This window comes from Mesoplodon densirostris, chromosome X, assembly GCF_025265405.1.
Source record: "Mesoplodon densirostris isolate mMesDen1 chromosome X, mMesDen1 primary haplotype, whole genome shotgun sequence".
NCBI classification, from domain to species: domain Eukaryota; kingdom Metazoa; phylum Chordata; class Mammalia; order Artiodactyla; family Ziphiidae; genus Mesoplodon; species Mesoplodon densirostris.
The window spans coordinates 113437946-113450896 of NC_082681.1; the positions used below are offsets into that span (position 1 = coordinate 113437946).

General features: G+C 39.6%; 1 pseudogene; it reads right to left on the reverse strand.

Annotated features, from left to right (window-relative positions):
- Positions 1–1523: 1523 nt before the first annotated feature.
- On the reverse strand, positions 1524–3305 carry LOC132481744 (DDB1- and CUL4-associated factor 8-like; annotated as a pseudogene).
- Positions 3306–12951: the final 9646 nt, after the last annotated feature.

Sequence of the window (12951 nt, forward strand, 5' to 3'; positions counted from 1 at the left end):
CTTGAAAGGCGGGAAGGTTGGGCCGGGTGAAAGGTCCCCAGGTCAGTTTCTGGAACTGGGTGGTCCGGAGAGTTTCGGTCTGATGCAACCTGTGAATCTGATTGCGTTCCCCTGCCTCGGGCCAGTTGGCCTTACAGTAGGGGTGGCTATAGGCCCCCAGATTCCCAGGCAGTTGTCCCTAACTTTGAATCTCAGTAGGAACTTGGGTCAAGTTATTTTCCATTCCCAAATCTAATCTTATTATGTAAATTTCTCAACCTGCTTTCAAGGGGCCAGCAATAATATCCATTTTAAGGAGTATTATTGAAGAAAAGCCTTGGTCAGCCCATAGAATGTTTTATTACATGCTTCTTTCCCAGCAAATATCTGCAAAGAAGGGTGTGTTATACTTCATAGGGGTGTTGGAGGAAAGGCAAGACTCTGCATTCACTTACACAAATAGCAGGTGTAAAACAAAAATTATATTACTATTGAACAGTAATTGGACATCCAGTGCCCAAAACTTACATTAAATAAGGCTTAAAACAAGACATTTTTAATAGCAACTTAACCTTTTATAAACAGTCAAAGAAAGTTTTAAGCAATGTGTGGATGTCTAATGGGATATTTCTTCCAATGCTATCAAAGGTATCTGTAAGTATAAAAAAACTCATTATTGTAACACTGTCATTATTAAAGTTAGCTTAAACATATATTTTCAAATACTAGGAATTCTTATATTCCTGGCTAGAATCTTATAGGAGATGGTAGTCCCAAGGGGACTTTTTGGAAGGTAATCCTGTGGGAGTTCTCAAGCCATGAAAATTCAAGAGAATTGAGAGTACAGAGTATAAACTGTCATGTGATTAAATTTAATTCTTCCCACCCTCCTGTGCTCAAATTAATCAGTATTAACATACAGATTCAAAAAATGTGGACAACCCAAGTTATTTTTTCTAGAAGGATGAATTACCTTGTTAGGAATTTATCTACCCACCTCTCCCCTTTTCCTTTTCTGTGAGAATGAGGGTGTGTGTGCACATGCATGTGTGTGTGTATGGCCAAGTGTCAGTATTCAGTGAACAAGACCACGGTTTTATTTTACTTTACTTTTAAAGAATAAACACATTTCTGAAATTTTCAACTCAGTTGAAGAACTTACTTTTTATAACGCACTGCTAAAGATGAAAAAAAGTGATCATTTTCAGAGTGTCAGAAATGAGAATATAGATTCAATAAGGCTGTTAATTTTTCCATCAGAATTAGGAACATTTAGAAGTCAACCATAAGAGAAAAAAGGAAAAGAAGCATAGATAAATTACTTATGTATTCCTATAGATATAAGGGGTAAAGAGAGAGGAGTAAAGAAACCAAGTGAGGGAGGAAGAATGTGAAGAAGGAAGCGAGGAAGGCAGAGGAAGGAGATGGAAGAGGCAGTTTCTATTGTTGAAAATAGATAAAAGACAAAAAACAAATCTAGTAAACTAAATCTTAAAGTCCAGCCTTCTGAGGTGATGCCTAGCTGGAGCTGGAGTCTGAGGCCTTCAGGACGGCAGGTACTGCACAGGGTCTTGGTTCTCTTCCTCCTCCTGGTTCTCTTCCTCCTCCGACATACCTGAGGGACTGGAAGACTCATCCGACTCTGCATCCATAACCCCAGCTCCAGGAGCTCCCCAGTGCAACTGATGACCTCTCTGTGTCAGGTGACACATTAGAACCAAAGCAGGTGGTTGTCAAACAGGTCAGTGTGGTGCAGGCTGTCTTCATCTCGTTCCTGCTTGTTCCTCTTAATCACATTCTTTAAGCCAATAAAGCCAGTGGTAACTTTAGCTGTGGGTGCCCAGATCTTAGCATCGTGGTCTAGGCCACTGGTCGCCATCACAGGTAGGTAAGGATGGGGTTCAAGACAGTTAATGGTCCCTCCTTTATCTCCCTCCATGAACTGAACAATCTGGCAGGATGATTTCTCCCAGAGGAAGATGTGCCCACAATCACTGCCACTCACGACAATCTCACTTCTGGGGCCATAGAAATTGACACCTTTGACCGTGACATTATTTCTGTGCCCCTTGTATCTTTCGGACGCGCAGGCTCAGGGGCCATGGCTCACGGGCCTAGCCACTCTGCAAACATCACCAAAGCAGGTGATGTTTGCTTTAGAATCACAGTTGACCAGGTGACGAGGACAGAATTTCTTGAGTACTCCGTTCTTCTCATTCTCATCAATTTTCCTCTGGTCATACATTCTTACAAACTGATCTTGTCCACCCACCGCAAACTGGTAAGTATTGGCAGGATTCACATAGATTGTATACAGCCCCATTTTCTTCTCCTTCTCTTTTGTTACCACCACTTTTGAAGCTGGCAGGCCTTGTCTGAGGTCAATGGCGAAGACAACTTCACCTGAAGTTAGGAACTTAAAAGAGGAGTCATGCTCCAGAGCCAACTTGTGGGAGTCTCCCCTGTGCTGGGCCACACGCTTAGTATTCTTGCAGTGTCGTGTAGCAGATAGCTCTGCTATGCGTATCTGCTCATGACAGGCACACATGGCCAGGGTGGAATCACCACAGTTGGGAAGGAACTTGGCCTGAAAAACATTATTTCTGTGGCCGCTCTCAAAGTCCAGTACTGGCTGCTGACGCACCCAGTCCCACAATATCACTCTAAGGTCATCACTGCTAGTGGCCAGCCAGGTGCCACGCTGTTTAAAGTGCACAGTATTGACACAACCATTATGGCCTTCAAGCTCATACTGCAAGTGGAACGCTGCACAAAGACTCTTGCCCCACAGGCCTGATATACAAATCGGGCACTTGAACCCTGCTGCCATCTTCGAAGAGCATTAAGGACTTGCCAGCGAGGGTGGGGGAGGACAGATGTCTCTGAAGAGATGTCTCTGAAGACACCCAATCCTCCAGGGCCCGATCCTCGGCTGATAAATACTGATCAGGGTTAGCCTCATTGCACTGTACCTGAGGCTGCTCTTCTTCTGCCAATTTTTCCTCCTCTTCTTCCTCTCCTAGCTCTTCTTCTAAGCGGTAATGGGACTGGTTTCTGTCACTGGTTAAGAAATGTTCGGCGTCTTCTGTGCTTTCGAAGTCGATGTCTTCTCTTGAACTTTCTATGGCTGTGCTTTGACTTTTTTAACTGGCGTGGCTGGGAGTACCCCCATCGCCAGTACCGTCACCATTTCTGGTCAAGCTCATTTCAGCGTCTGAGCAGGCCTCCCTCCCTGCCTCCACTCCAGAACGCTCCTCAGAGCGATGGGACAGGCTTCTGTTCTTTAAGTCTGGTAGGCCATCTGTGCTGCTCACGTTGTCAGACATCCTTAATGATGCGTGCTCTAGCTGGTCTGGAGTGAGTAAAAGTCGTAGAAGCCTGAGGAAGGGAGTAGGCCCGCCCCGGGGTGAGACAGGCCGGCAGCGAAAAAGGTAGGCCTAGCGCCAAGACGCCAACCAAGGAGGCCAAAGGGAGGGGCAATTTCTGGTTGAGGCAGTTTCAAGTATGGGAGCTGGTGAGGTTCTAAAGACTTCGGCCCATCTCGAGTCTCGCGGTATTTCAAGACTGCTTAGAGTTTTCCAGAACCTGGAGAGTTCGACCCCAAACCATTTGACATTGTCTGCTGCTGTGCATACCGTTCTATTGAAGATTGAAACATACTGTGCTTTGGAAGACATTCTTATTAGAGATCCATCAGCAAAAGTGATCCTCCTTAGGCAAAACAGTTACCATAAGACTCTCAGTGCTTTGTTTGAACATAACGTACAGTATGAAATGAAAAAATAGGCAAAAGCAATGAAAGATTGCTGAGGTCCCCAAGCTAGTGAGCTCCTGACATACAAGAAATATCTTCAGCAAATCAAGCAGCTTGAGGGAAACCTTGAGAGCTCTAATTGGTAGAAATGGCATAGGGTTGACATAAAATACACGATGACTAGTTCATTACATTTTAGATTAAAAAATGAATACTTTTTTTAGCATGAGTAGATCCCAAATATTGAATTAGACATCCTTCTACTAAAAAATTTCATTATTTATCTGAAATGCAAGTTTAACTGTGTCATGTATTTTTTTTTTTTTTTTTTTCTTTTTGCGGTATGTGGGCCTCTCACTGTTGTGGCCTCTCCCGTTGCGGAGCACAGGCTCCGGATGCGCAGGCCCAGCGGCCATGGCTCACGGGCCCAGCCGCTCCGCGGCATATGGGATCCTCCCAGACCGGGGCACGAACCCGTATCCCCTGCATCGGCAGGCGGACTCTCAACCACTTGCGCCACCAGGGAGGCCCCAATTTTTTTTTTCTTTTTTTTTTTTTTGCGGTATGCGGGCCTCCTACTGCTGTGGCCTCTCCCGTTGCGGAGCACAGGCTCCGGACACACAGGCTCAGCAGCCATGGCTCACAGACCGAGCCGCTCCACGGCATGTGGGATCTTCCCGGACCGGGGCACGAACCCATGTCCCCTGCATCGGCAGGCGGACTCTCAACCACTGCGCCACCAGGGAAGCCCTGTGTCATGTATTTTTATTTGTTATATCTGGCAGACTTTCTTAGTGAGAAGAGTAATTTATTCCTTCAGTGTAATCAAAGCTGAAATCAACTGGTCAATTTCAAGTAGACATTGAAATGAGTAACTACTTCACCAATTTGAGATAGAAGCACAACCTTTTTTCTCTTTCCAGCAGAGATTCTATATATTTATTCAGAGTTAATTCAATTTAAGACACTTAAGGAACACCAACACAATTTTATGAAAAAAAATCTGTGATGTTATAGAACTATCAAAATATTTTAAATATCTCCCAAAATATGTCAGAGGCTTTTGGGGGGCTTTTAGGGAAAAAAAGGCAGCTCTTTTAGAGGCAGTTAATTGGCATTGCTGTATTAGCTTCAGAGCTTCTCCAAATGAATTATCTAAGATGATGTCAGTAAATGTTTGAAGGGCTACAGTAAACTGCTGACTAAAAATGCCAGAATGAGGAAAACAAGATTTCCCTCAGAGTAATTGCAAGATCAATGTAAAATCGATTAAACATAGAAGCATAAAGTCTTCTAAAGAGAGAGAATGGTTCCAAGGCTAATAGTAATGGTAAGACACATAAAAGAATATTCATAGCAATTTGTAACGAGTAGCACAGCAACCTGAAAACCACCTGAGAGACCATCAAGAGTAGCATGGATAAGTAGACTAGCATATACATTTCTATAATGGAATAATGTAAAAAAGTGAGGACTAATGAATTAAAACGAAATACATCAACATGGATGGATCTTAAAAACACGATGATGAGTCAAAACACAAGTGACAGAACAATGGTTAATTTCATTTTCATACCTATCTTTATAATTTTCATATGTAATAAGACTATTTTAAAAGGCAAGAAAACAATTGACTCACAATTCAGGATAATGATTACTTATGGAGGAAAGAAGGAAGTTAAGATCTGGTAGAGAGGAAGCTTCAGTAATTCTTGGTAATATTTATAGCTTACTGTGGATATAGGTATGTTGTTATTCTTTTAATTATTTATTGCCTGGCTTATACATTTGTGTATCCTTTTCTATGTATTATATATATTGCATAGTAGCTTTTTTTAAAGAGATAATGTTCATTAACAAGGGGTCTTGCTTGGCCATGGAGTTCAAAAACAGGAAAACCAGAGCATCAAACCCTAGTATGCCCATCCTGGCATTGTCCAGGAGAAGAAGCCTTATTAATTGGCTTTGGAAATGTCTCATTGCAAGGAACAGTTCCATTGTTAGAGGTTCAGTCAGGTTATTTCAATCTGATGCTATTGTGTTAGTTTGAGTTTTTTCTACATGCTCATTAAGCAAACTTTGGCTATGAATTAGCTTTTCATTTAAATTTTCATTTAAGTTTGCTTTGAATTAAATTAATCCATTTGGTATATTTCCATTCCCATTCATTCATTTATTCACCACAAATTTATTTAGCACTTCTATGCACCGTGTACTGTTCTAGGTCCTGACAATACAGTGGTGAATAAAAGTGTTAATCTGTTCACTCATGGAGTTTATAATACAGTGGAAAAAAGAGACTATAGACAAGTCAATATAGAGATAGAGCATATGAGGCAGTAGTGAAATGTACAAAGAGAAATAAAGGTGTGGAGAGAAATAAAGGTGTGTAAGTAGGTATAGACTGGAGGTTGTTATTTTAGATAGTGCATTCAGGAAAGGTCTCCTTTATGGGGTGACATTTAAGTAGAGGGCTGAATGAAAAGAGAAAAGCAGCATGCAAATACCTAGGATAATAACATTCCTTATACAGTGACATTGAGTGCAAATGCTCTAAAATTGTAGGACAATATGAGTGTTCATGGAACTTCAGGGAGGCCACTATGTCTGAAACAATGCAAGTAAGCACTAGGGAGAGTGTCAGGCAATGGGATTGAAAGAAACAAAGGCCAATTAAACAGAGCCTTGCTATCCATAATAAATAATTTTTATTTTTATTTCATTCTATGTGTACTGGAAAGCCTTTAGAAGCTTGTGAACATGGCAACTGCATTATCTGACATGCTTTTTAAAAAGATGACACTGGCTGCTATGTGGAGAATAGAATGGGGTAGCAAGAGAGAGCAGAAGTACTAAAATAGTGATCTAATCCAGGTGAGAAATTAAGGTGGCTTAACCTAGGATGAGGATAATGCATGTTGTGAAAACTGGTTAGGTTTGGAATACATTTTGAAAGTAGAAATTACAACATTTACTAATGAGTTAAATGTGAGTGTGAAGTGGATAGTCAAGCTACTAGCAAGAAGCACATGTCGCTTGGGCAATTTTAAGCACTTCAATAGGTGTTTTTTTTTTGCTAAGGTGAGAGAAGGCTGTAGGGAAATCACAAGGGAACAATCAGGATGTCAAGGATATTATGAACAGGAAGATATTATACCCTTAGGCCTAAAGGTGTGGAGGAGAGAGAGCAGTTATCAAAAAACCTAAGACAGAAAGGGCAGTGTGGAGAGTCTGACTTGACAGGAGCTATCATTAGCCATCCTTCAGAGCACCTGCAGGGCACGAGCCAGGGAAACGTATCCCCCAGATTAATTTTTCTCCCTCTACTCTCCTGATGGTACTTCCCACTGAATCATGTGAAGAAGTTAGGATTTTATATCCTGTAATTTTACTGAATTTATTAGTTCTAACAGTGTGTGTGTGTGTAGTCTTTAGAAGTTTTCATATACTGTATAAGATCATGTCATCTGCAAGCAGATAATTTTACTTCTTCCTTTCCAATTTGGATGCCTTTTATTCATTTTTTCTTGCCTAATTTCCCTGTCTAGGAGTTCCAGTACTATGTTGAATAGAATTGTCAACAGTGGGCATCCTTGCCTTTTTCCTGATCTTAGAGAAAAAGCTTTCAGTTTTTCACTGTTGAGTGTGATGTTGTGGAATTTTCATATATATCACCTTTATTATGTTGAGACAAATTCCTTCTATAACTAGTTTGTTAAGAGTTTTTATCATGAAAGGGTATTGAATTTTGTCAAAAGTTTTTTTGCATCTATTGTGATCATGTGATTTTTTATCCTTCATTGTGTTAATATGGTTTATGACATTGATTGATTTGCTTATGTTGAATCATCCTTGCATCCCAGAGATAAATCCCAGATGTTCATGGTGTATGATCCTTTTAATGTGCTGTTGAATTTGGTTTGCTAGCTTTTTGTTGAGGATTTTTGCATCTGTGTTCATCAGGAATATTGGCTTACAGTATTCTTTTCTCATTGTGTCTTTGTCTGGATTTGGTATCAGCGTAAATAACAATGAAATATTCAAAACAGAAATTAAGGAAACAATCCCATTTACAATAGTATCAAAACAATAAAATACTCAAGAATAAACTTAACCAAGGAGGTATAATGAAAGCCATAGAACATTAATGAAAGAATTTAAAGAAGACACAGATAAATGGAAAGGCATCCCATGTTCATGTATTAGAAGACTTAATATTGTTAAAATGTCCATACTACCCAAAATGATCTACAGGTTCAATGCAATTCCTATCAAAATTCCAACAGTCTTTTTTTCAGAGGTGGAAAGACCAAACCTCAAGTCCATATGGGGAGTTCTAGAGATCTATTTACAACATTGGACCCATAGTTAACAATACTGTATTTTACACTTGAAGATTGGTCAGGGTAGATTTATGTTGTGTTCTTACTAAAATAAAAACACATAAATAAAAAATTTTTTAAATTAAATTTAAAAAAAGAAGGGAGGAGAATAAACCTGAATGAGCAAATGTAAGCTACCTGGTCCCTGGAGTGTAAATACGAATCAATGATAACTCCTAAGTGTTTTCTAGGAACAGTGAGTGAATGGTGGTGAAATTTACTAAAATGAGGGCTAGGTATGGCGATGGAGGAATCAAGAGTTCTGTTTTATTTATATCAAGTATAAAAATGTACACTTGGGCCTCCCTGGTGGTGCAAGTGGTTGAGAGTCCGCCTGCCGATGCAGGGGATACGGGTTCGTGCCCCGGTCTGGGAGGATCCCATATGCCGCGGAGCGGCTGGGCCCGTGAGCCATGGCCGCTGAGCCTGCGCGTCCGGAGCCTGCGCATCCGGAGCCTGTGCTCCGCAACGGGGGAGGCCACAACAGTGAGAGGCCCGCATACCGCAAAAAAAAAAAAAAAAAAAAAAAAAAATGCACACTTAACACTGGGAAAATATATTGAGTTGACAATTGGATACAGATGTCTGGAGTTTATAGGAGAGATTATAAATATAAATTTGGAAGTCATTAGCCAGTGAGAATAAAGTATATCACTTAGGGAGTGAGTACACAGTGAGAAGAGCAAAGATCTGAGGATTGGGTACTGGAACACTCAAATATTTATTTTAGTAAGAAAAGGCAAATCCAACTATATGGAGCAGAAAGAGTGGCCAGTTATGTAGGAGAAAAACATGAGAACATGAAGAAAGTGTAGAAACTATTTTACAAAGGAAGCATCGATCAACTGTGCCAAATACTGCCAAGAGGTTAAGATAAGGCCTGAGAACTGACCATTGGATTTGGTAACAGGAAGGTAACAAGTCACTTGTGACTTGTTACCTTCCTGTTACCATACATTACCATGATGTTATATGCTAGTGACAATGATTTAGTAGTAAGGGTGAAAACTGATAATTCAGTGAAGATAGGAGAAGCTTTAGGAGGAAAGCCTTAAATAGGGGAGAGGGAATAGGATGCAATGCACAGGTAGAGGAATTGTAACAGGAGGGGAGACAAAATATTTAGTACAGAGGCAAGTAGGTTGTTAGATCTGGTGGTGGAAGAATGTGCACACTCTTGTAGTTGCTTCCATTCTCACAGTGAACAAAGAAGGAAGGATATCAGCTATGAATGAGGGAGATTAAAGCTGTGCTGGATCTTTGAGGCAAAAAACTTGTGAAATAGTCAACTCAGAAAATGGGAGAATGAGTCCAACAGGGATATGGAGAATAGTTGCCTGGAAGAAGAGAGGGTCCACTTGTGGTTTCATACCCTAAAGGTAAATAAGATAGCATGATTATTGTTTTTCTCTAACTATTTTAGACACTTGAGGACAGAAGTAGAGTAGGCAAATACCTGGATTCAATTAAATTCTGAATTTTTTGCTGGTTGAGGATAATGGAGAGTTGGGGGGCAGAGGAGCTTAGATTCTACATAATGAAATTATTATAATAATGAACCTTGAAATGTAACTATAAAAAAGACAATTGAGGGACTTCCCTAGTGGTCCAGTGGGTAAGACTCCATGTTCCCAATGCAGGGGGCCCGGGTTCGTTCCCTGGTTGGGGAACTAGATCCCGCACACCGCAATAAAATATCCCGCATGCCGCAACTAAGACCCGGAGCAGCCAAAATAAATAAATAAAATAAGTTAAAAAAAAAAAAGACAATTGATAACAAGAGGGGGAAGAGGAAAAGGGCAAATTTGATAGGGTCAGCAGATTGGAGGTCCCAGTGGAGTCAGCTTTTGATGGGATCAGCAAGTGTGTTCAACCATAGAGGAACTAGAGTTCCCTTTTGCTTCACTACGTTATGGCCTGTAAGTATATATGAAGTTTGGGAGAATAGGGTGACCCAGAGCCCTATAATCTGTACCCAAGCTATTAAAGCAAAAGCAGTTTGATTAAAAGATTAAAGTAATTCACTCTAAGATATGGCTGACTGATAAGCTTAATTTTCCCAGAAGCTATTTCCTTAATATAAGAGGAACTTCTTACTCTAGGACAGATATTTTTTAGAAGAAACCTTCCAAAGCCATTTGAATACCCCAGGAAATTATTACAACTACTCTTACCGACCAGCAATGTGGCAGCCTGATTCTGAAAGTGGCAAAGAGGGACCTTTATCTGATTGCCTCACTGGGTTTGGGGATGCAGGAGACAGTCATTTCTAAAATGACCCCCATCACATAATGGGCTTGTCTTGTTTTCTGCCCTCATGGATGTAACACCCCCTTGAGGGAGACAGATTTGTAAACCGTATCATGAAATGAAGTCCATACCAAGATTAATAGAGATTTTTCTATGAAGATTTCATAAGATGCTGGCAAACTTACATTTAAATGTGCTTCCTAGGTTTTAGAATTACCTATTCAAAATTTTAGGAAGCCCAGAAACTTCAGGATGCCATTTGGAAACAAAGAGAGAAAAAAAAAATCTTTTTATTCTAGAACAAGTTCCATTATAAACAAGTAATTAAAATAGCTAAGTGTATGCTAATCGCTTATTATCAGAGGGTCCTAGAGTGAAAATAGAGTGACAGAAGAGACTGTTTTGGTGTAGACATAGAGTTTAGTTGGGTTTCCAGGAAAGGTATTTGAGCATAACATGGAAGGAAGAACAGTGGAGCAGCACACAGCCAGCTCACATGAGTTTTCTTCTGGGCCCTTATGTATGCGTGCTCACACTCCTCTGCCTTATCCTCATTCTGCCTCAGTCCCTTTTCTGTGTGGAATCTGGCAAGGAAGCAGTTGGAGATTAACACATGGTCTGTGACGGGAGGGAAGAGATGGCATGACATATTTTGGGAAATAGAAAGTCTTGGTATGACTGGAGCACAGAGTCAGTGTAAACAACAGGCCAGCCTGTAACTTTATTGCAGCAATTCTCAAACTTTTTGGCCTCAGAACCCCTTTGCATTCTTAAAAATTATTGTGACTCCCAAAGTACTTGTACTTATGTGATTTTCATCTACTGATATTTGCCCATACTAGAAATGATAGCTAAGAAATATTTAACTATTTGTTAATTTATTTCAAACAAGAATAATAAATCCATTACACATTAACATAAATAATATATTTTTATTAAAGGTAATTAATTTTTCCCAACAAAATAAATTTAATAAGAAGATTGACATTGTTTACAATATTGCATTTTTTAATTGTCTGGTTTAATAGAAGATATCTGGATTCTATATTTGCTTCTTCAGGCAATCTGTTGCAATATCACAGGTTATTCAGTGTCTAGAAAACTTGACTGTACATTTGTGCGAGAATGAGGACCAAAAGGCAAATAACAGTTTAGGATTATCATGAACATAATTTTGACCTTTCACATCTACTAAAAGGGTCTCAGGGACCCATCCTCACTCCCCATGAGTCCCCATGCGCACTTTGAGAGCTGCTGCTTTCTTATAAAGGCATATAGAGAACAAGTTGGATTTTATCTAGTAGATGATGCATAGAAACAAATAATTTAAGCAAGGATTGGATTTGCATTTAAAATGATTACTCCCAGTGTGGGAAATAAGTTGGATAAAGGCAAGGTTAGATGTTTGGAAACTAACTAAATTTGAATAATTTCTCACATTCTATCTAGTATAGGACTCTTTTACAAACACATGTGTAATACTGGTTATACTTTTTAATGTGTTTAGTTTCCTCTACTTAAGAGTAAGTTACTTGGAAGTAGGTACTGCTTTTGATTCATCTTTATAACTACAGCTTTTGGTAGAGTATACAGAGTAGGAACCCAGTAAAAATTTGTTAAAAATAAATGAAAGAACTAACTAAATGGCTATCAGACTACTGCAGATAAATGATGATCTAGTCTTCAACTTAAAGGCAGTGGCAACAAAGATGGAGTAGATTTGAGAGATATACTCAATTCACTGTTGACTGACTGGAAATGCTATTGACCTACTTATTGGATAAGGACTGTGAAAGAAAGATAAGGAACACCATTATTTCTGTCATCTACCTTATGTGACCCTGATTGAGGAAGGATAGGAGATAGAATGGGGTGGGGTTTGAAGAGGTGATTTCTGGTTTCATTTTGAATATGATGAATTGCAGATGCTTGTGGGATTTGGGCCTCTCCTAGCACCTTAAGCGGTTTTAAAGCTACATAGTATCTTATTTAATTAAGCCAAGATCACAGTATATTCTAATATTTGTTTTCAATGCTTTAATATTTTAGTATTTGTTTTTAATACTTTTGATGTTTTAGTGTATTTTTAATGTCTTAGTATTTTAATATTTAATCAGAATTCTTGGATTTTTGCTGTCCTAAATTTCCGGTTCTATTCGTGGATGCTGAGTTACTGCCAACCAAGTGGGATTAATTTGGCTGTTGCACAGTGGCTTCTTTTCAAATTCACTACTTCTAAATTTCATCCATAATGTGGGAAGTTAAACTACTCCTACAGCTCTGTGAAGGAATCTGCTGACCCCGCATGTGGGAGAAAGCAGGAGACACAGCATCTGACTTATTCACAGAAACTGATGAGATCGCTTGTCACCATCCTCCTACTTTACAATCTCCAACTAGGGTTGATGACACATTTAAAAGTATGCCTATCAGCAAGCATGGATTTTTTGTAATTCACAATTCACTAAATAGACATCATGTGATTGAAAATAAAGAAGCAGCATGCAAAGAATGTGTTGTGAACAACTTAAAATGAATTCAGAACGTAACAAAACAATCTGGCTTCATGTTTTCAAGAGAGTAGCC